The sequence below is a fragment of the Ailuropoda melanoleuca genome, chromosome 3 (assembly GCF_002007445.2).
Source record: "Ailuropoda melanoleuca isolate Jingjing chromosome 3, ASM200744v2, whole genome shotgun sequence".
NCBI classification, from domain to species: domain Eukaryota; kingdom Metazoa; phylum Chordata; class Mammalia; order Carnivora; family Ursidae; genus Ailuropoda; species Ailuropoda melanoleuca.
This window is the reverse complement of record NC_048220.1, coordinates 124,935,839-124,959,102: the sequence shown is the minus strand read 5'-3', so window position 1 is coordinate 124,959,102 and position 23,264 is coordinate 124,935,839. Positions and strand designations below refer to the sequence as shown.

The following is a 23,264-nucleotide window of genomic DNA, read 5'->3' as shown; positions in this document are numbered from 1 at the left end:
AGGGGAGGTATTTCCTCATCACATGTTGTCTCTGATGAACTCTCAATAAAGGCAAATCATAGATGCTTTCAAACACTCTCAAAAGTGAATTAGGTGTCAAAAATAAAAAGTTGTTTTTTTTCATAAAACACTTTTTTAATGAAAAAATATGATAGGAAAAGAAAAACTGAAGAAAAATTTCAATCTTCAAGGTTGTATAGGATAACTTTGTAATCTGAAGATGATAGAAACAAGCAAAATGTATCTGAAGAAATATAAAAGATAGTCAGAAAAATAAAGTGTATAGAGGACAAATAGCAAAAGTCTACAGCAAAAAACTCTTTTTTTCTTAATAGAAATGAGTTTTCAGGATCTATGTAAACTTTCAAACTGACATTTCGTGGTAAACTATATTACTTTTTTTTTTTTTTTTTTTTTTTTTTTTTTTTTTAAAGATTTTATTTATTTATTCGACAGAGAAAGAGACAGCCAGCGAGAGGGAACACAAGCAGGGGAGTGGGAGAGGAAGAAGCAGGCCCATAGCGGAGGAGCCTGATGTGGGGCTCGAACCCGTAACGCCGGGATCACGCCCTGAGTCGAAGGCAGGCGCTTAACCGCTCTGCCACCCAGGCACCCCTATATTACTTTTTTTAACTCAACAGGTGAGCTTACCTACCTTAATATGATTTTTCTATCTGAAAAAATAAGGATGAAAAAGAGTTTTCTAAGTGTCGTGATGGAATTCTAATTGCCCAAATACTGACTTAAACACATTTTCCATGTACTAAGAACTTCTATTTATATCTTCTAGAATTGTGAATGTCAGAAGTAGAGGACTCATGCTTATTTTTTAGCATGTGTGTGACATATTTTATAAAATTGGGATGTGTAAAATAATTTAATTTCTACAAAAACTCTAAAATGCCCTTATTTTCCTTATTTGGCACGTGAAGACACTGAAGCATAGAGAAACCATGTCACATTCCCAAGTCACTAACTTATGCCACATCTATTTGTCTCCAAAACTGCCTTCTGTTTTTTGTGGGGTTGTGTGTGTGTGTGTGTGTGTGTGTGTGTGTGTTTTGCTGTTGTTGTAATAAGAAAGTCCTAAAGATGGATAAATCAGAAGAAGAGTTGTGGGGTTTTGTTTTTGTTTTTGTTTTTTGTTTTGTTTTGTTTTTTAGTTAGGAATTGCACCCATCATTTGGAGTTGAGATGAGAACAGGAAAGAATAGGAGAGAAACAGTGAAGGGATAAAGAAACAAAACAACAAAAGTATTACCTTTTTTTGTATCCTATTAAACCTGATTACCTACAAATGAAATAAGCCAATATTTCTAAAAACCAAACCAGACAAAAAGTGTGGCTGGGAAAGAGGGCATTTGTGTTAACATCATTTTGATTAGAGCTTAATCAGTTTCACTCAGGTCAAATGAAACCAATCTGATTTTAGGATGGTCATATTGAAAAATTGGGTAAAATAGTTATATACACATCATACAATAATGAGGTAAACGCCTTATAATACAGTGAAGATCAAAGGTTAAATCCAGCTGTATTTTTATTTTTTTCCTCTCTCAAGTAATACTAAGCTCTTCATAACTGTTAGGTTTGTTTTAAATAATTTCATAGAAAGAGGTAATGATCTGAATGACTCCATTTATTCAAAAAATATTGTTTAACAGAGTTAGTTTCAGATGCTTGAAACACCGTAGTGAAGAAAATGTTAGAAAAAGGAAGAGGAGGAGGAGGAGGAAGGGGAAAGGAAGGGGGAAAAAGAAAAGAGAAGAAAAGAGAAAACATTCTCTTTCTTTTGTTTTTTGTTTTTTTTTTTTTCCCTAGAACATTCTCTTTCCTTTTGTGGAGCTTGCATTATATCAGTGGTAGACATACAACACACTGGTGATACATTAAATAAGCATAATATTTAGTATGCTAGAAGGTGGCAAGAGCTTTGTCAAAAGAAATTCATGGCAAGGTTAGGTTATGCATAGGGATTGGAGGTGTGATTATGCAGTTGACCCTGAACAGCACCTGGTTTAGGGGCACCAACCCCCACACAGTTGAAAATCCATGTATAACTTTTGAGTCTCTGAAAACTTAACTGTCAATAGCCTCGTGTTGGTTGGGAAGCCTTACTGATAACATAAGCTGTTGATTACTATTTATTTTGTTTGTTATATATAGTATATACTGTATTCTTAAAGTGAGCTAGAGAAAAGAAAATGTTATGAAGGAAATCATAAGGAAAATACATTTATAGTACTGTACCATATTTATCAATGCTATAAGTTTATATATTTATTGAAAAAAATCCCCGTATAAATGGACTCGTGCAGTGATTCACATTTGTGTTGTGTTTTCAAGGGTCACCATCATTTCGAAAGGGGCATCATGGTGAGCCTCATAAAGAAGGGTACATCTGATCCAGTGCTTGGAGGTAAAGGAGTCATGAGAAAATCTGGGGAAATATTTTCCAGGCAGATGGACTACCAGTGCAAATGCCCTAAGTGGAGGCATGGCTGCCTTGTTCTAGGAACAGCAAGAAGGCCACTCCCACCACCCAGGCCCCTGCATGACCTGAAGGAATGAGCTACAGGGAGAGCAACAAATGAGATTAGAAGCAGCTTGCTGAATCACATAGTGGCACCTGTAGCCAATGTAAGGACATTACGGTTTTACTCATGGTTTGATGGGAACATATTGCAAGATTTTGAGAGAGAAGTGATATGATTTCAGGTACCTTGAAAGAATCATTCTGGCTACTTTGTTAAAAATAGCCTGAAGGAGCACAAAGGTAGGGCACAGAGACAACCAGGAAGCCACTGCAGTAATGTAGATAGTAGCAATGATGAGAGCTTAGATCAAAGCTATGCTCAGTGAGATATCAGTGAGATAGCAAGATGTAGCTGGATCCTATTAATATTTTAACAGCAGAGCCTGAAACGCTTCCAAATGTCTGATATGAGGGGAAAATAAAATGAAAAACAACACCAAGTATATGGCCTAAATATGTGGGAAAAACAAAATTGTCCTCAACTGAGACAGAAAACATGGTAGGAAGAATAGATTTGGAGGCAGACTGTGAAGGGTACACTATTAGATATGTAGAATTTTAACTGTCTGTAGACACAAGTTGAGACATTTAGTATGCAGTTGGACAGATGAGTCTGGATTTCAGGTAAAAAGTCTGGGCTAGGGATTATATTTGGGAATCATTGGCATATAAACCATGAGGCTAGATGAGGTAGCCACTGTAATTAAAAATGGGAAAAAGGTCTGAAATTCTGGAAGTCAACATTATGCAGTCAGACAAAAGAAGAAGAAAGTATACAAGAGTTAGAAAAACAAATAAGATAATAGTGCCTTGGAGGCAAAATGAAGAAAGTTCATCAAAGAGGATATAAAGGCAAGCTGAATTTTATGCTGTAATAGGTCATGAAGGATAAAGAATGAGGATACCAAATTGGATTTAGTAGGGTGGAGGTCAGTGATTACATGGACAAGAGCACTTATGCTAGAATGGGAATAGATGCATGGTCAGTGTGGCTTCATGACAGGATATATAAAGAGAATTTGGAAACCATGTGTACACAACTCTTTCAAGGCATCTAAATGAAAAGGGAAGCAGAGGAATGGAGTGGTAGTTGATAAGGGAAATAGAATCAGATCAGGATAAATTATATTTTTAAATGGGAGGAATGTCAGTACGTTTTTATGCTGTTGACAAAAACCAGGTATGATGGTTAATTTTAGGTGTTAACTTGGCTAGTCTATTCCACCCAGTTACTTGATCAAAAGCCAGTCTAGATGTTGTTGTGAGGTATTTTTCAGACAGGATTAATATTTAGGTCAGTATACTTTCAGTAAAACGTATTACCCTCCATAATGTAGGTGGGACTAATCTAATCAGTTGAAACAAACAAAAACTGAAGTCTCCCTAAGAGAAAAGAGTATTGCCTCCAGACCTACCTTGATACTCAAGACTGCAATGTCGACTTTTCCGTGGGTCTCCAGCCTGTCAATCTGCTGTGCAAATTTTGGACTTGATAGACACCATAGTTGTGTGAGCCCATTCCTTAAAAATCTCTCTATATCTATTTCTTTCTATCTATCTATTTATCCATCCATCTATCTATCTTTATCTCTTAATCTTTCTTACTATGACTGGTCTTGTCTCTTTGGAGAACTCTGACTCCATGGTGCAATATGGTGGTAAGCAAGAAAAATCACTGAGTGATGTCCTTGAGTGGGTAAATGGGAATAGATCTAGCATACATTTAAAGGGTTGGCTATAGATAAGATATGGTCATTTCTTCTAGAGGAGTTCTTAAATCTTTTATATGCCCTGGACCTTTTTGGCAGGCTGGAGAAGGCTATAGACCCACCCTCAGAATAATATTTTAGGATTTTAAACTAAATCACTCATATGTAAATGCATGCAAGTCTATATTGCTAAAAAATAACATTTTATCAAAAAATGAAATTTTATCATAGTAATGTGCATTTATTAATGGTTTAGATAACAAGTTCAAGTGGTAGCTTTGTTATTATTTTCACAGTTGTGCGTAGTAGAAAAATATTTTAGAATGTTAGAAGAACTGTGGTACAATATAAAAAATATCTGTGCTTTTCAATGATAACAGAGTTAACAAATATCACAATTCAACTTTTGTCTGTATTCATATTTCAAATAAATATAAAATGTGAGGAATCAATAAAAATAAAAATATAGCTTTTTCTTTTTTTTTAAGATTTTATTTATTTATTTGACAGAGAGAGAGGCAGCGAGAGAGGGAACACAAGCAGGGGGAGTGGGAGAGGGAGAAGCAGGCTTCCCATGGAGCAGGGAGCCCGATGGGGGGGCTTGATCCCAGAGCGCTGGGATCATGACCTGAGCCAAAGGCAGATGCTTAACGGCTGAGCCACCCAGGAGCCCCCAAAATATAGCTTTTTCCATCCAAGTACATTGACCCTGTAATTTCCATCCATGGGGAATGTCATAGCCATTGGAACCCAGTTTTGCATCTGTTTTGCAGTGATTGAGGGCAGTTAGAGGCTATGGAGCAGATGCTGTAAGTGTGTAGATTTGGTATTGGGAGTCTGAAAACTTTCCTCTAATTGACGCCAATGACATAAGTTCATCATGGTAGGTGAGGAATAGGAGGAGTGGAGGTTTGGAGAGGGATGATGGATAACAACTGAAAGAGTGAATGTCCTAGCATAGTCTGATTGTTGAATTACGTTAAGATCCCACTTGAGGTTCATATCATAAATTGAAATTAAGATGAGTCAATGTGGTTGTGTATCTTTTTCGATTCATGTTAAACTTCAAGGATGCAGATAAATAGTAGCTTGTGTGTTGGACTTAATCAGAATATGGTTTTGCCAATTGAGTATGAGGAAGCAAGTAATAAGGGCACAGGAATTAAGTATATGCACTTGACCATGGGATTCAAGCCAGGTAAGGAGGCGGCAAGTACATTAGGAGATAAAGAACAGTGAAACAAACAGAACCAAAAGATTGATGGTTTTTGTATTTGTGATTATTGCAGGCTGGTTAAATAGTGAGCTATAAATATAGGAAGCTAGATGATATCACTACTTTTTCACAAAGGGACAAAATTTGAAATAACTGAGTGTTTCTTTTAATAGGTGTTTTTTGTGAAATACCTAAGGAAAAGATCTTCACAGAGAAAAATTCTCAGAAGTGAACATATTGTTTTGATCCAGAGATTGCCACGAAGTCCATTTTGCAGGCCCCGGAAAACTAGTCTGGATCACATAAATACTATTCTTTATTTAAAATACACTGCATATAATTCTAGCTCAGGTGTCCTGCAATGGCCTTAACACTTGTGTTCCCCCCAAATCCGTATGTTGAAATCCTAATCCCCAATGTGATTGATTGTACTAGGAGACAGGGTGTTTGGGATGCCATTAGGTCATGAGAGGGCCCTCAAGAATGGGATTAGCGCCCTTATAAAAGAGTTCCCAGAGAGTTCTTTAGCCCTCTTTCTGCCCTGGGAGTATACAACCAGTGTTAGGAATCTACAACCCTTACAAGTGACTTCATCAGAACCAACTATATTGACACTCTGATCTTGAACTTCCCGATCCCCAGAACAGAAATAAATCTTTACTGTTTATAAGTTAACACAGTCTATGGCACTTTGTTATTGCAGCCTAAATGCACTCAATTATGTCCTCATCATGCAGAAGGCCAGAAGCACTAGATCAAGGAAAGATGTGCCTACATGCCTAGAGGAAAACGTTTTCATCTTGTCTTGGCAGAAAATTGTAGGAAAAGCTGAGAGAGTCTTTTTTCTCCAAGTTACATCATTCTATTTAGCTTGAGAAAGAGAGAAAATAAACATCTCCAATGCCATGGCTGATGGTCTCCAAAGAGTTCTAATCCTAGGAAAGAAGCAGAACATCTTCCTAGAACACAAGGCGCAAGCAGTGTCCTTGGTATTCAGTAGGATACCCTCCAGCTTGGTTTCAAGATGCAATAAAAAGCCTTGATCTATCTTTGTTGTGTATTAGGTAAGGGGACAAGCAGTTAAGGAATGATAGGCACCAAAGTCTCCTCCCAGGCCCATGAGTAAATCTATGGGTCTATACTTACAAAAGATATTCTGGACCTTAGACGTACTATGTCCACAAATTAACAGAATTTCAAAATCGCATTTTTTTTTTTAGAAAATTTGAAACAATTGTTCATATAGTACCTAACTAGTAACAGAATATGAAGAAGAAATGCTTATAATCCTGGAAAAGAAAACCACATCCAAGAACGGTAATACTATTGTTTCACGTCATCCAACTCCAAAGAAAGTTACACAATAAACTTTTGCACCACAAGAATTTCCATGGGACACTAATAGTCTCTAAATTGTAGGTTCTTTCCCATGTTATTTGCAAACATTTTAAACTGATGAGTTCGGGTTTCTGAGATTCAACTTTGTCTTCTTCAAAATAGCAATAAAGAGAATAGGCCTGTAGTATTAAAAGGGGTATGATAAAGATCAAATTATATAATACATATGAACAAAGCAAAATTAAAAAAAACTGTTGATGTTCAGTAAAAATTAAATTAGGATAAGTGGTCACTAAAAAGATACATGACAGATGATACATAGATGGATAGATGATAAATAGACAGTAGACAGGTAAGATATGATAGGCATAGGTAGAGCTATACAGAGTTCCTTCAATTAAAGTTTACCTACACTAATTCATATACACAAAATAAAAATCAGTCAATAAACATGTCAAAGAACTTTTTAAAAGCAAAAATAATATTCCATCACATAAAATTCTGCCTACTGTGTGTTTTATAAAATAAATGATTTTTGTATAAATTGGTGATTTCAGTAAATTGAATAAAGAGCAAATTTATTTTTATCAAATCATTTTTGATATATATAGTTTCAATTACAATACATATGTATCTATGTATTCTTATTTGAGTGGGTCATCATGTACTTGTTCTTTCAACATTGTTTACCAGCTTCTACTCCACTGTTGCTATGACCGTTTTAACTCTCTTAACTAAGTGATAAGAAAGATGTAAAATACAGTATAGTTCGGACAATAGCAATCCAAACGGTATTACGGCCTAAGGAGTGTCCTTTTTTTTTTTTTTTTTTAATCTGGAGCATATGGAACAAAGATGATAAGATGAAAGGATTATACTGAGTGTAGCTATCAGAAAACAAAATATGCAAGGGACTTTCTATATTTAGCAAACTCTCACAAGGGTTCAGAGTTTAGGGAAAACACTAATATGCTTAGCTCCTGACTTTTGGTGTCAATGAAATACAGTCGTGCATTTTTATTTCTAAATGAAAAATAAATATCCTATTCTCAAGTTCATGCTATTGAATAGAGAGATTTAGTCATGGGACAGGCAGTGGCAAGAGATCCCTTTCAAAATCAATATTTTATCCTTTATTAAAAACATAATCCTAGTAACAGAAATAAACTCCAGAATGTACATATTTAAAATATTAATAGTATTATTTGAACAATTTAAATTATAATGATTTAGCATATAGATCATTTACATGTCTAAGAAATTATCTGAAATTATTTTACATAATAAATACAAATCAGAGTATCAGAGAGTTATGATTCATTAGGAAAATTGCCTTTGAGTATATAAAGAAATTGCATACTTAATGTACAGGCAAATAATGAAATGCCTTTCTAAACATTACAAGACAGATGCGTTCATTTCTCAAGGATAATAATGTGTTTACTATAGCCACTTATTCACTAGTTTCAAAACAATTCCATTTAATACCAACTCTGTTATATTCTGTATTTAAAGTTTTAAAATTAGTACAGTTGAGAAATCTTGTGCAGAAATAATTACAAAACAAATTAGGGTGTTACGAATTTTAAAGAAAGTAGGATGTAGGAGAAACCATACTCATGATTAACCAATAAGAGAGAACGCTAGTCTCAAAGAGCTTAAATTCACTAATTCATTTATTCCCAAGTGCATACTGATTGCCAAACACATAGCACCTGCTATGCAAGGGGTTGAGTGTAAAGTAGTGAATAAAACAGATATAATTCTTGTATTATTGATGGTAATAGTTCATTTGGAAACTGTATGTATATATAAGTGTATGTGTGTGTTTGCGAATGTGTGTATATGATAACAAATGATGTAAATACTATGATGGAAAAACTCCTCGCTCAAAAAGAGATTGAACAGATAATGTAGTCTTTTTGATCAGTGAAGCCAATTGCATGTCAGGATCTACAGGGAGAAATAAATTAACAAAACACTAGGTCTTTGGGGAAACAAGCTATGGGAAGAAAAAAACCCAAGAGGTCAGTTTTGGAAAGGTATGCTATAGAGACTTGTAAGGCATCAGAGAAATATTGAGGAGACAATAAGGAATGTGAAGTTGGGATAAAGGGTTGAGATAAAGTTGGTATTCTTTTTTTTCCTATAGCAATACTCTTAAAAACCAGGGTTAAAAGATAAGATTATCTGTTTTTAAAATGGGTTCATAAACACATATGTAGTGCTTAATAACGGTCAAGCAGTTGAAATTGAATGGCAGTAGTACAGTCTGATATCTATAGAAAGATAGGGAACAAAAGGGACCCTGGCTTGAGTCCCAAGTGACACTTAAATTAGACATCTATTCAAAGGGAAGAAAGTGGTAAAGGCATTAGGGAAAAGGAAATATCTTGGCATAAGGAAGGAGGGGAAGAAGAAGGAGAGACAGAGGGAGAGAGAGAAGGATTGAGTTAAAGAGAAAAGAAAAAGACAACGAAGTGTTACAATACATAGAGAAAACAGATATTACTATAGAAAAGAAAGAAACGCTCTCAAAAAACCTAGTAAAGTATGGTAGAGCGAAACGTATAAAGTTTCCCTCGGCTTTGGTATAATGGAAATCAATGGTGACTGCAAGGGTATTTGGTTTGAATGGTAGTAGCAGATGCAGATGCCAGGTTGAAATGGCCTAAAGATTGACTGGGATGTAACAAAATAGTGGCTTTATATGAAAATAACTCTGGAGTAGCTTGCAATGATAAAGGTGGAACATCGGGCGGTAGCTCTAGGCAGCTGTGTGCCCAAAGAACATAACTGCCGTGGTACTCTAAACCATGGAATTCAGCAACAGCAGATCTAATCAAAATAACGTGTTGCTTTTGCAATAAAATTCTACGCATTTCATAATTCATTTATCAGGATATATTTTGTGTTAAATATTGTATCTGAACATGCATTGATTTTGTGTCCTTATTAGCATACAACAATACTATTGTGTATTGTTTCATTGGGAAATAGAATTATGTAAGATAAATGTCTTAATTCAATTAAATTCCTTATCTATATAACATGAATCATATTCAAATATTGTCACTTTCCATTCAATATGCTACCTCAATTTGTAGAGCAATATGAGAAAACACAGAACTAGCTTTGTCACTCTAGTCATTTTATTTTTCAAGGGAGAGAGCAAAGGTTACTAGAGAAATGGAAAATTCTAAATACAAGTTATTAATTATATTAGAGAAAAGCAAAATCGGCTGTGTGTTTTATTAGAGAACAGATATTCTAAGTCCATTGCACAAATATGATATTTTTATTAAAATCTAGTTCACTTTTTACTTCATATTTCAAACATATAATTATATTCTTTGTAACCACTGAAAAACATCATGATAATAATTCTATTATAGTGTATATTAATCATAATCCACCTTTGAATTAACAACCTGTCTCTGTGGTGGTAGTTATTTGAGTATTTTCCTAAATCTTCATATGAACAATCTTTTAAAATATCATTCTCAATTAGATAAATGCTCATGGTTTCCTGAACAAGGGATTTTGTCCGTCTTTCTTAGATACTTGTTATTCATTTGAATGCTGGTTATTGGTTATACAAAAATGTCAGTTTCTCTATAACATTTCTTTTCTCCAAGTGAGGCTTAAGACTTTTTTTCTGTTATGCTGTCAGTTTAGGGTCAAGTAATCTTACTCCATGCAGAGACTGGGAATAAGACTAGGATTATACTCTTGGGAAGAAGACCTATTGCTGATTTCAAGAACATAACAGTTTATAATTGAAACTCAGAGATTTTACCCTTTCTCTTTGTCAGTCTGCAAAATCCATTTTTGTCTCCCCAACTCCTTGAGCCCATAAAAACCAAAGTCTGTTTGGCTTTTTAGTTTCTTAGTCTCCATTTCTTAGTCTTTCTCCATGAACCTCTTAGAAACCACAAATTACCTCAAGACACAGCATTGCTGCGTGAGCTTCTGCTAATTTCATTGAACTCTCCTTCTTTCTGGGATTGTGAACCCCTAGACCCTGGCTGACTTGATAGTTCTAACATGCCTTCAGACATTTTATTTTGTTAACTGAGCCCCACTTTTCCAGTTATTTCTTACTATTTCTTTTGAATTTATTGGTCTATGATAAACTGTCATTTTCAAAAGGTAAATTTTATTTAATTCTTCCTCATTCAGTTCCACCAACTTAAAAATATGATACCATGTGTTTCAATAAAACCCCAAATCAATCTTTCTTTCTTTCTTTCTTTCTTTCTTTCTTTCTTTCTTTCTTTCTTTCTTTCTTCTTTCTTTCTTTCTTTTTCTTTCTTTCTCTTTCTTTCTTTCTTTTCTTTCTTTCTTTCTTTCTTTCTTTCTTTCTTTCTTTCTTTCTTTTTCTTTCTTTCTTTCTTTCTTTCTTTCTTTCTTTCTTTCTTTCTTCTTTTTCTTTCTTTTTTCTTTCTTTCATTTTAAAGATTTTATTTATTTATTTATTTGACAGAGAGCACAAGTAGGGGGAGCAGCAGAGGGAGAGGGAGAAGCAGGCAGGGACCCTGATGCGGGGCTCAATCCCAGGACCCTGGGATCATGACCTAAGCCAAAGGCAGACACTTAACCAACTGAGCCCCCCAGACACCCCTCCAAATCTCTTTCTTAATGTATTTTACATTTACAAAAGTAGGCACATCCAGAAAATAAACACATAAATACATATATTCACACTTTAACTTACTCTTTCCCTTTCTTTACCATGATTTTAGCTCATCTTCAAAACAAGCAAACATCTTCAAACATCTTCAAAACAGTCCAGATTACACATCAAGGTATACACAAACACTGGTTAGAAAACAAAACACCTGTGTATTTTTTGATTCATGAAAATAATGATTTATAAAAAGGATAAAGTCTTGGTAAAAAATTCATGAGAAACACTACATTTTTTTTTCATGCTAAATTTCAAAATATAGTTTGTAAATCATACTTAACAGCACATCTCAATTCACACTAGCCACATTTCAAATTCTCAGTAGCTGGGCACCTGGGTGGCACAGTCCATTGGTCATCTGACTCTTTGTTTTGGGTCTGGTTGTGCTCTCAGAGTCATGAGATCAAGCCCTGTATTAGGCTCCACGCTCAGCATGAAGTGTGCTTGAGACTCTCTCTCCTTCTCCCTCTGCCCCCCCCACTTGTGCTCATGCATTCTCTCTCAAATAAATAAATAGATCTTAAAAAAAAAAAATTCTCATTAGCTCCTTGTGGCCAACAGCCACCATATTTGAAAGCTTAGTCCAAGTTCCATTTTAATATTATCTTTATAATTAACAAGTGAGTATGGCAATCAATAAAATATGTATATCATTTAATATAACCTGGATGATATTGTAAAGTCCTTGATAAAGAAAAAAATATAAATAAAAGGGAGAACATTCTAATGTCAAGATCTATTATGTTCAACTTTTCCATTTTATTTTCTTCTATATTAGTTATCTTTATTAGAATTAGGAAATATTGGTTGTTTTCACAAAGTACTCCTTATTTGTAAATCTAGATGTATTGCAGTTGAGGTTTTCTGTTAATAGGTGTTTATTTCATTAAATTAAACAGCCTGTAAAGGAATAGAGAATTACCATGCAATTACATATTAGTAATTTAAATCCAATTTCTCACAGATTTTTGTCGAGGATATAAGTTTCTAGACTACATAGTTCTAGGAAATACTGTAAAATTGCAGGGATCATGGCCATATTATATTCATCTCTTTGTCTCAAAGACATAGATTGGAATAGACAATTAGCTTACTTTCATAAAAATAAAAATACTTATTTTCTCAAGTTATTGTTACTATTTTCCAGAAATTTTTTATTTTATTTTTTTTGAATCAGTACGGATGGACAATTTCTGATCTGATGTCTGCATTTGGAAAGATTCGACAGCACGTGCATGCATGGATGGTAATAATCTTTTATTACCAAATGGTTTCCAAGATGATCAGAGAAGGCAATAAAATTCTAATTTAATTCCAAAAATATCATTTGTTTTGGTACATTTGAATCATATAATCTATGCTTCATTTTATTCTGTGCCAGCAACAGCTTCCACTAAACTATATAATCATTTTTTCTAAGATATTCAGTTTTTCTGAACTAGTACACTCCATGAGAGGTGGGGTTTGAGAAAGAAGGAGAGAATATATTGTGGAAGAAGTTTGAAAAATATTAAAATAGATATTTCTTTGATAAGGTTGCCATGAATTGACATTCAAAAGTTATAGTACCAGATTTATTATCTTTGAAACATTGATTCATCATTTGCAAAATTAGGAAAATATTATGGAACATACAATGATTGCAACACCTACCAATATTTGAATACAAAGCTGAAACTGTTCTTGCTGGTGGATTTCTAGTTTCATTAAGTCATAGGAAATGAGTTTTATGAACAATCCTCCAGATGGGCAAATGTTCACATGCCACATAACGTTCACAGATTTATATGAAAAGCAATCTATAACCATATGCATATCAGAAATGAGAAAATGAATCTTCAAATATACCTGGATTGCTGTTAGGTGTACAGCTGTATGAACTTGATGTTTTCCTTCTGGTGGGCTTACCTGATGCCCCCTTACTTTTTGTCAGCTAGGGTGATTAATAGTGATTAACCTTCACAAGAAATTTAAACCGCTAGACAAAAACAGTGGTTTTTTTGTTGTTGTTTGTTTGTTTTTGCATTGGCAACATATGAGAATAACCTATGCATTTACAGTTTTATCTAAAATGAAACATTAATTTTGCATTACCTGTAATTCTCATACCCAGAAATATAAGGGTATTAGAAAATCATATAGTTAGCTTCATATAGTATCGCATAAGTTCTTTGCTTATTCTTTTGTGTAACAAAAGTGTCATTAAACATAATAATAATATCTATTAAAAATATATTGTCAAGATTAAAATGTTTTAATCTCTTGCCTAACCAGAGATAATTTACTACCTGTGTGCTTTACAAAAATCTATTTCTTAATCTTTTGATGATAGCATAAATATAATACATATAATAGCGTAAATAATGACAGTATAAATACTACCTAAGATTTCCCCTCCCTCCCTCTTTTCCACTCCTGCTTTCTGCTTCCTCACTTTTCAGAATTTAATGATCACCTAATTTCCTCATGCATGTGGTTAATTGATAGAATGCAAAGATGTCTAAGAGACAACACATAACAATTTTTTCTTATTTTCTTTATTATGAAATAAAGTTTTGATAGAATACATTTAATATATAAAAACAATTTTAGCAGCTTGATTCAAGTTTCTTAAGGGCAGAGAGTTTTTTATTTGACTTAGTGCCCAAGGTCTTGGAATTTCGCCTGACATATAATAAACTTTCACAAACTACTAAAGTAAAACTAAACCCATTGAGTCCACGTGGATTCTGTTATAGATCTTTAGAAAATCAATTACCATTAAAATGTAAAATACATGTTTATAGACTGCCTTTCATACTTTCCCCATAGAAATTATATTCAATTAAGTGCAAAGTTCCACACATGAAATTATATCATATGATGTGAAAGTAATCATCACTTTTGAGTAAATCTTGCAACAGATAAATAGTCTACCATCACTTTTAATATATTTTACATTTTGAATTCTCTGGATCATTCTGAATTACTCTTGGATTTTCCTAAATTTATTTGATAATCATACAGATTATACACTATCCTTTCCAGGCTTCTCCAGATCAATTAAGTCATTAATGTATTTTTCCTTCTTGATAGACTCTTCAACAAATTCCTGAGCAGAACGAAATCCCACCAAGTGTTCTCACTGACCCATAAACTGGATATTTTTAAGTTTGAAGTTTGGTAGTTGTAACAATAGGTTAAGTTCTTAAAATGGAGTTTTTTTGCATTAAATATGAAACCTGAATTTATGTAATAAATTGTTAATTATGAAATCAAACAAATTAATTTTGGTAAAGAATGACAATGTAAATCATTGCAATGATCAGAAATTTACTAACGAAAGGCATCTAAAACCCAGGTTGTTTACTATTACTGTAAACCTTTACATGTAGTCACCATTCACTCATCTATTGGTTTAAATACAGAATGATGTGACAAAAATTTAATGTTATTTCACATATTTCCAGCATGCATTGATTTATTCATTAAAAATAAGAGAATAAATTGGAAATACTATGGATTTAATAGTTACGGTTCAGTCCTTCATGTTCCTCCAAATCTGAATTTTAATTCTCAGCTCTCACTTCACCCCATCTTTCTTTCCCTCCAGAAGTAACTCCAAGCCACATACTTACCTATTGCCTTTCATATTCTTAGGTTTCTATTTGTTCTCTGAAATGACTGGACTGGCTAACCATGCCTGCAAACTGTTAACACAGTGCATAACTAGACCTAACAATGTCACAAAGTACACATACATACAAAATACAAATAACATAAAATTGGGGACCCAGGTATTCCCAGTTTTGTATCATAACTTTACCATTCACTTGGGGAAAAAATCATTTAATTTGGCCATGCTCGGTATTTACAGATGTAAAGTGGTGATACATTTTGGGGTAATTTCAAAAATTACAATATTCTTATACAAAATCTAGTACAAAAACTAGCCAGAAATTCTCCTCTCAACATTTTTTCAAGATACTCCTTTCCTCTCTCTTCTTTCAACCCTTCTCAGAAATCTTGTATTCTTTGGCAGGCAAGACCAGAATCTCTGTAATCATATAGGCCATTTAACTCTAAACATATGATTGTGATAATTGGGGAGAGTGTTTACACTTTTTTCCCAAATCTAGCCTCAAAACAGAGAAAGAAGAGCATCTTCTACATTTTATAAGCTGTTAAATGTTTTAAGGCAAATTACAATCACCATTAACAGCCAGCCTCTACTAATTCAACCTAAATGGAAAGAAACTTTATCTAAATACATAAAAATGTTTCATATATGTATTAAATTAACAGTTTCTGCTGTTTAATTTAAAAGTAGACATTGCCATGAACTAGTTAATGATTTCTTGCCAAACAGAGCTTTAAAAATGGGTAAATGACATACAGTAATAAACCACTTACATATAATTTGGTGTTTCTAAATGCAACTTCTCCTTTTAAGTAAGTTAAACATCCTTCTTGTAATTCTAGTTAAAAAGTCTAATTTATTAACTGCTTTTTCATATTTGAGAATGGAGCCAGATTTTATATTTTGCTCAAATCATATTTATTTTAAATGAGACTCATCTAGATGAATATCTCTTCCTGTAATAAGCTCAAATGCTTGTTTAAATGTTTTAAAATACAAAAATAAAATTAACATCCAATATGTTCCTTAGTCATCTCAATATGGAAGTGAACTGTGCCAAGTATTATCACCATATCCAAGATTTCTTCATTGCTATTCTTGATCCAAGTAAATCTACAAATTCTCCTGGGTCCAATATTTATAATCCCCCATCCCCAAACTCCCAAAGAAAGAATAGTCAAATGCCCTTAGGACATATAAAAGATCTATTTTTTTTTAACTTGCTGAAGTGATGTGATTCTTAAAAAGTCAAGATAGTTAAGACAGAAAAACTTATCATGCTCATTTGTACATAAAGAAACTCATACATTTACTCATATGGAAAGCTGCCCTAGGAGACAAATGTGCCCAACAACTTATTTGCACTACCCTGAAATATCTGAAATCTGAGTATTTTAATAGCTATTATTTGTCATAACTTAAGCTGTTCATTTGTCCAATTTCCACCATCTCCATACATCACATCCCCAAAGGCTACTTTAACCTTACTGACAGAGGAAAGAAAAGATACTTATTAAATAGCTTAACATTGAAATATTTACGTACTCTTGCAAATATTCTTAAGTATTAAGAGATATATCTTATCCATTTCTGTATTCCACAGAGTCCCCAACATGTATGTATTCTATAAAAGCAACTCCACATGTTTTGCTTTTGTTTTCTTGAATATTAAACCTCATGAACTACACCTATCTACTTTCCCTACTCTGGTACCAGACTAAATCCTTAGTCACAGAGTTCTGTTACATTGACTCAGACCAAACCAATCCTTATTACTATCCTGCCAGCAGTAATTGTTCAAGGGATACATATGTAATCTTAGGTCAGACCATAGAGAAGACTTTTTCAGATATTTTGCTCCTATGTTTGTTTTTGGTTTTGTTTTTTCTTCAAATAAAGAGGAAGAGAGGAAATGTGATATTTTACATAGTAGCGATTTTTTTTCCTCCCTATTTATGATACTCTTAATAATAAAAACACATATCTGCCTGCAATGATAACTAGCTTTGTGGAGAGAACTGGCCCGAGAGAATGAAATAAAAACACAAAGAAATCAGGAATGGCCAGACTTCGGAGAGGAGATGATGCTCACCTCTATCATTTCTATACGATTCTTCATCAGTCTACTGATCCTTTACAAAAGTGATTGAATTCCACTTTTTTCTTTTTGTCTAAGCTTATCAGAATTCATTTGCAAACAAGTAAGTACTAGCACTCTAATATTCTAATATTATGATAAATACGACTTAAGTAGTATAAATGAATGTAGTATAAATATAAAATAAATGCTACTTAAGAGAATTTTAAGGTGCCCCTAAATTAACACCTGTCCCCATGCAAGTTCTGAATCAAATGAAGGGAAAGATAAACATAGATAGAGAAATAACCATACCACTGATATGGTTGATATTGGAAAATATGGCTTGAGTGATTGGCAATACGGCTTTGATTCCATATCCTAAAATTGGATAGACTTTTCCTCTTGGTCAGAAACTATGCTGGACCTTCACATCTTTCTGGGCAGAGGCTGTCTTTATAGAAATTACAGCACTGAGTAACAAACAAGAATGCATGTTGTGGGGGTAGCCTAACTCTAGATAGACAGGAGGGAGGAACAGACTCCCCACTTTATCTCCCAAATGCTCTCATAAGGCAAGTTATTCTGTCTGCCCAGAGGAGGAAACAAAGAGGTAATAGATAAGGGACCAGAAGTGTTACACTGACAGATACCCATTTTCATGGATGAAGACATCAGATTGCTAACAAGTCTTCCCTCTTAAGGCATAAAGACAAGTACAGGGTATTTTTAATTAAAAAAAAAACGGATTTGGTGTTCTTAGAAGGATCATTTTAGGAAAAAATCTAAAATGACTGCAATTTGTTTTAAAAAAAAATCGCTGTTATGTAAAATATCACATTTCCTCTGTGACAAAGTTCTCCTACTTTTGTAGCCAGTGTATCTGGTGTAATTTGATTAGTTTCTTAAACATGAGTTTGCTTCCTAATTTAATAAAAATAGTTTGAAAAATGAACTTTAAGATAGAAATGAACACATTTTAACAAAAAATCAATATTCATCTTTTTTTATATCTCAGTGTATTGTCAACAAATGCTATTTCAGGGATGTAGGGACTTTAGTATAATTTCATGTAATCTTTAGTCATATAATTTCTCTTCTCTGCTACATAGAAATCATTTTTGTGTCTTATATGCCCTAGTCTTTCCCGTTTTGCACGTATGCCTAGAACTACAGAATCAAGATAACAGGAGATAAAATAGATGTTACTGCTATGAATTGGGTTTTCTAAGAGACATTTAAAATAGGACAGCTCTTGCTGGATTCAAAATGATGGTTACTTTCATTGCCAACTGCAAACAGGAGAAAAGTGTCACCACTTGTGGTGTTGTATTTGCACCACTATTTTTTCTGTCTCTGTATTAGTAATTCAATATGAATACATTCAATAGGATGCTAAAAATTTTGTTGCGGTCAGCAAGTGCAAAACTGAGATAAGATAAAATAATTCTCATAAGCTTCTCCTACATCTAATAATCCTTAGACAACATTCTTTAGACATTTGATCTCATACATTTGAAAAATTTGTCTAAATTACAATTTCAGAAATTTAAAAAATTGAAAATTTTATCCTACCATTTTGTGTGATCACTCAGCAGCAAAACAATGGAAAACATTTTGAATGAAGTCTTGAGTTGGTAAGAAGTTAAATTTTTTTTAAAGGTTTTATTTATTTATTTATTTGACAGAGAGAGAGAGAATATAAGCAGGGGGAGCAGCAGAGGGAGAGGGAGAAGCAGGCTCTCTGCCGAGCAAGGAGCCCTATGCGGGGCTAGATCTCAGGACCCTGGGATCATGACCTAAGCCGAAAGCAGATGCTTAATTAACTGAGCCACCCAGGCACCCTAAATTGTTTTTAAGATTTTATTTATTTATTTGTCAGAGAGAGAGAGAGGGAGAGAGAGAAAGCAGGGGAGAGGGAGAAGGAGGCTCCCCGCTGAGCAAGGAGCCTGATGTGGGTCTCCTGGATCCCAGGACCCTGGGATCATGACCTGAGCTGAAGTCTGAGCTTAACCGGCTGAACCACCCTAGTGCCCCAGAAGTTTAATTTATTTATGCGAAAGTCACTTGTGAATTATTTGCTAAAAGTAGGATCAAATAAATAGATATTTTAATTATGACATAGGTGCTAGAGTTCTAAGCAAGTAATTCCTAGCTAGGTGGTTAATCCTAGCTAGGTAGTTAAACAAGGCAAGGTGACTAAGTTATTTTAGGAGATGATTTAAAGAAAACATACCTGTGTCTTTATATTGGTCTTGAATCGTTCCTGAATTAAAAATTACTTTCCCAAAGGAAAACTTCTAGCTAAATTATTATATGAAAAAAAATTGCCAATAGAACATCTTCAATTGAACTTTCAATATGTTATTGTCTTAATTATATATTCTATATAACTCTATTGTATTTGTTTTCACTTGTATATTTAAGTCACCATTATTTCCTGGGCATATGGCAAGAAAAGATACACACTAAATTTATTGTAATTAACTCTTAACTCTTCCACTGAATAAAGGTTTTTTAGGAATAAATTAAACTCTCAAATTTAATAATATATCATGAATAAAAACAATTTACATGTGATTTGAATATAACAATTTCAGATAATGTACTTTTAATTACCATTACTAACTACTTGAAATATGAAACAAATTGGTCCAATGGTATGTATGAAAATAGTGTGTGGGAGTGACTTAAAAGATTAGAGACTAACCGCAACTCAGTAACCAAGCAGTTGAGACAGAGGCATCGTGTCTGCCCATGTTCTCTATAAGTAGCTCTGGCAATCATATTTACTGGAAATTTCGAAGTTGTTTCTTACACAAGGGACTTTCTAAAAAATTCATAACTCTTTTCAAACGGAACTTTTATGAAGCAAAGAAATAAAAATAAAAACTCTTGAAACTTTTTGTTTGTTTGTTTCTTATGTTAACGTCTAACATTTGGTACTTACTGTCTGATTCAAAAGCTGCTCCCTTATGAATTTCCTGACACTTTTTGTCATTCAGAAAAACAAAGTTAATATCTTTATCTTCTGTTATGACAACTATGACTAGAAGCAAGAATAGGAACAGCAACAACAAAACTATATACATATATTTGTATATATACATCCATGAATGTACACACATTTGTCCTCCATCACTAAAGGTTCTATACTTTCATTTAGAAACAATCATTTTAGATTTTAGCTAGTGTCATTACTGAAAGTCAGATTACACCCTACACTGATTTGCTCTTCATTATAATATAGATTTATTATTAAAACAAGTTAAAGAAATGATATTTCTCACCAAGCTTTAAAATATTAGTTTTCATTTTGTCTCAGAACAAGATGTTTTATTCATTGGCAAAATTCCCAGTGCAATAATATAAAGGGAATAAATTATGTACATTTGGATGGCACTTTAGTGGATTCTTAATTAAGAAATGGTAACCATCATCTAAGGGGACACATTTTATTTAGCAAGTAAAAGAACAGATCCATTAACCCCCATAAATTCCAATATTTAGCACTAGGGATGAATTTAAAATTAATGTTAATTTTTTCATTGTGTAAAAAAGATATAACCTTAGGATATTAAGAATAAGGAATAAAAAAAATCTCCTAGCTATATAGGTATAGCAAGCATTTTGAATATTTAAATATAAAATGTAAACATAATCGTTACTTAGCATGTTTTGTTATTAAAGAACTACTGGATTTCCAACGTTTTAAAGCAGTTTAACACACTGTAGTTGTTTAACAGAGATAGCTACTGAATGGGCAAGAATTTTTTTAAGGACATGAGCCTCTCTGTAGCTCTAAACCAGTTAATTGATTGGATATTCTCAGTTGATAAAGAAACCCCCTAAAATCAGTGGAATATGTTAAAAATTTACTCCAAGCATTTTTAAAAAATAGGTGAAGGTATGCTTTTGAACCAAAAGAAAATGGTGAAGCAAGGAAGTACATTTTTGAAAGGGGAAGGAAAGAAACAGTCAATAAAATATTGTATACTTGTTATGTATCAGGATGGAATTCAAATTATAATAGAAATTGATATTTTCCTAAATTGTAATGGATTAAAATATTTGTGTGTTAAACATATACATAGAAAAACTTAAAAATAATGGCAAGCATTTTTGGAAATTTTAGAAGATAAAGCTCTTTATAAGTAATATTTTCCAATTGAAAAGCCAACTGAGTGTTCAAGCCAGCATGTGAAATATTTATTGATTTGTGAAATTCTGGTACAAATGACTTCCTTGTTTTTGTATTTGATAGAATTCACTAACATTTCAACATGTTTCAAAAGATGTGATGCCTATTTATTTAAGAAATTGATGGTTTTAGGACAAGTGGCATGGTATTTTTAACAAATACCAGCCTATGATTTAAAAGCAGAGATGGTTGCTTTTGATGATTTAATAGCAGTACTAGGCTATCACTGTCTGGGCAACAATAAAGAAAATGATAATAAAGATCAATTGTATGTGATTTTTTCCTTACTAATGAAAGGTATATTGACTTCAGAGACAAAGTATTTTTAAAAATAAAACCAGCAATACCTATATTCCCCAAACAATTTAAATTATATGTAAACAATTTATATATGCATATTTGGTTAGTTACAATATTGGGGAAAGACAAAATTGGTTCAAATTAAGCTACTTTCTTTGTATTTGCTGCATTCTGATTTATTTATCCCTTGGAAATCATATTACTCTTACACAGTATTTCAATATTGTACATGTAAACTATATCTTCCTGATTACTTTAAAAATATTCTCTGGAGCACCTGGGTGGCTCAGTCATTAAGCATCTGCCTTCGGCTCAGGGCATGATCCCAGGGTCCTGCATCAAGCCCTGCATCAGGCTCCATGCTCCACTGGGAGCCTGCTGCTTCCTCTCCCACTCCCCCTGCTTGTGTTCCCCCTCTTGCTGGCTGTCTCTCTCTGTCAAATAAATAAATAAAATCCTTAAAAACAAAATATTCTCTTAGTTATATCCTAAAAATAATTGATAGTTTTTTATTTACAATCTATAAAGGGCTCTGAATCTTATTGCTGTTCTTTTGCAAATGACTTACACTATTAAAGCATCTTTTCAGATTTTCTTTTTGTATCTAGTATCTCCACTTTAATATGTTCTATTTGGTGTGGGTTTATTTTATGTATCCTATTAATTAATTACTATGAAAAAGACTCTAATTCTTTGAATTAGCACATATCCTCAACTGCTTTTCTTCTTTACCATTTTCTTAATTCATCTATGTCTGAAATAATCATTAGGAACGACTGATGCACACGTTTCATAATAGTTAGTGATACTTTTTTTTTAATTTTTTTCACTCTCTCTGTGAAGAGTCTTGGAATCCTAAGTCCTAAATTCAAATTGACTAAAATGCCCTAAGAACTTGTCCAGGTTAGAGTTTATAATACATATTTTGTTTTTATGTAAATAATTACATAGTTCATCTTTTGTATGTTCAATTGTTTGTAGGGTTTTCTATATGCCTCTTAGATTATCCCATCATCAATTTTTATATCATAAACTCTAGTGAGTTATATAGATAATATTACTTTATATCTGAGGTAATTAAACAATCTAACTGTACTTATTTACTTTGGAGAGAATGTATCTCCTTCTTTTTGAGTTTGTTAGGCCGCAAAATACCATATGGTTTAGTTGAAGCATACTAGCTATTCTAATTAAGAGACTCTCATTAATAACAGTTAAAAGACACAAGGAATTTTTATTTTTTGCTCATGCAACAGTACAAAATGGCGATTCTTGTTGGTAGATAACTAGCTTCCTATTTTGTTGTACCTCTGTCTACAGAAGTCTCATCATTTTTTACATGCAGAACACAGCAAGGGATTCTCTAAGAGATAATGTGAGATAAGCACATCCACATTTTAGAACTCTTACCTTGTAAGTGGAGGAAATCTCCTCTCTTCATATTCCAATTGGGAAAATAAGTCATATGGCCACAGATACATACAAGAGGCTCCAGGAATGTAGAACCTGGTTCAGCAGATGCTTTCTAGACAGAGTCACAGGTCTTTAACCATGGACAGAAAATGGAAATCTAGCTAT

At 33.3% G+C, this 23,264-nt stretch overlaps 1 pseudogene; it reads left to right on the top strand.

Moving 5' to 3' along the window:
* LOC100477887 overlaps window positions 1-23,264 on the top strand; it is a 111,499-nt pseudogene that overhangs the window by 22,471 nt on the left and 65,764 nt on the right.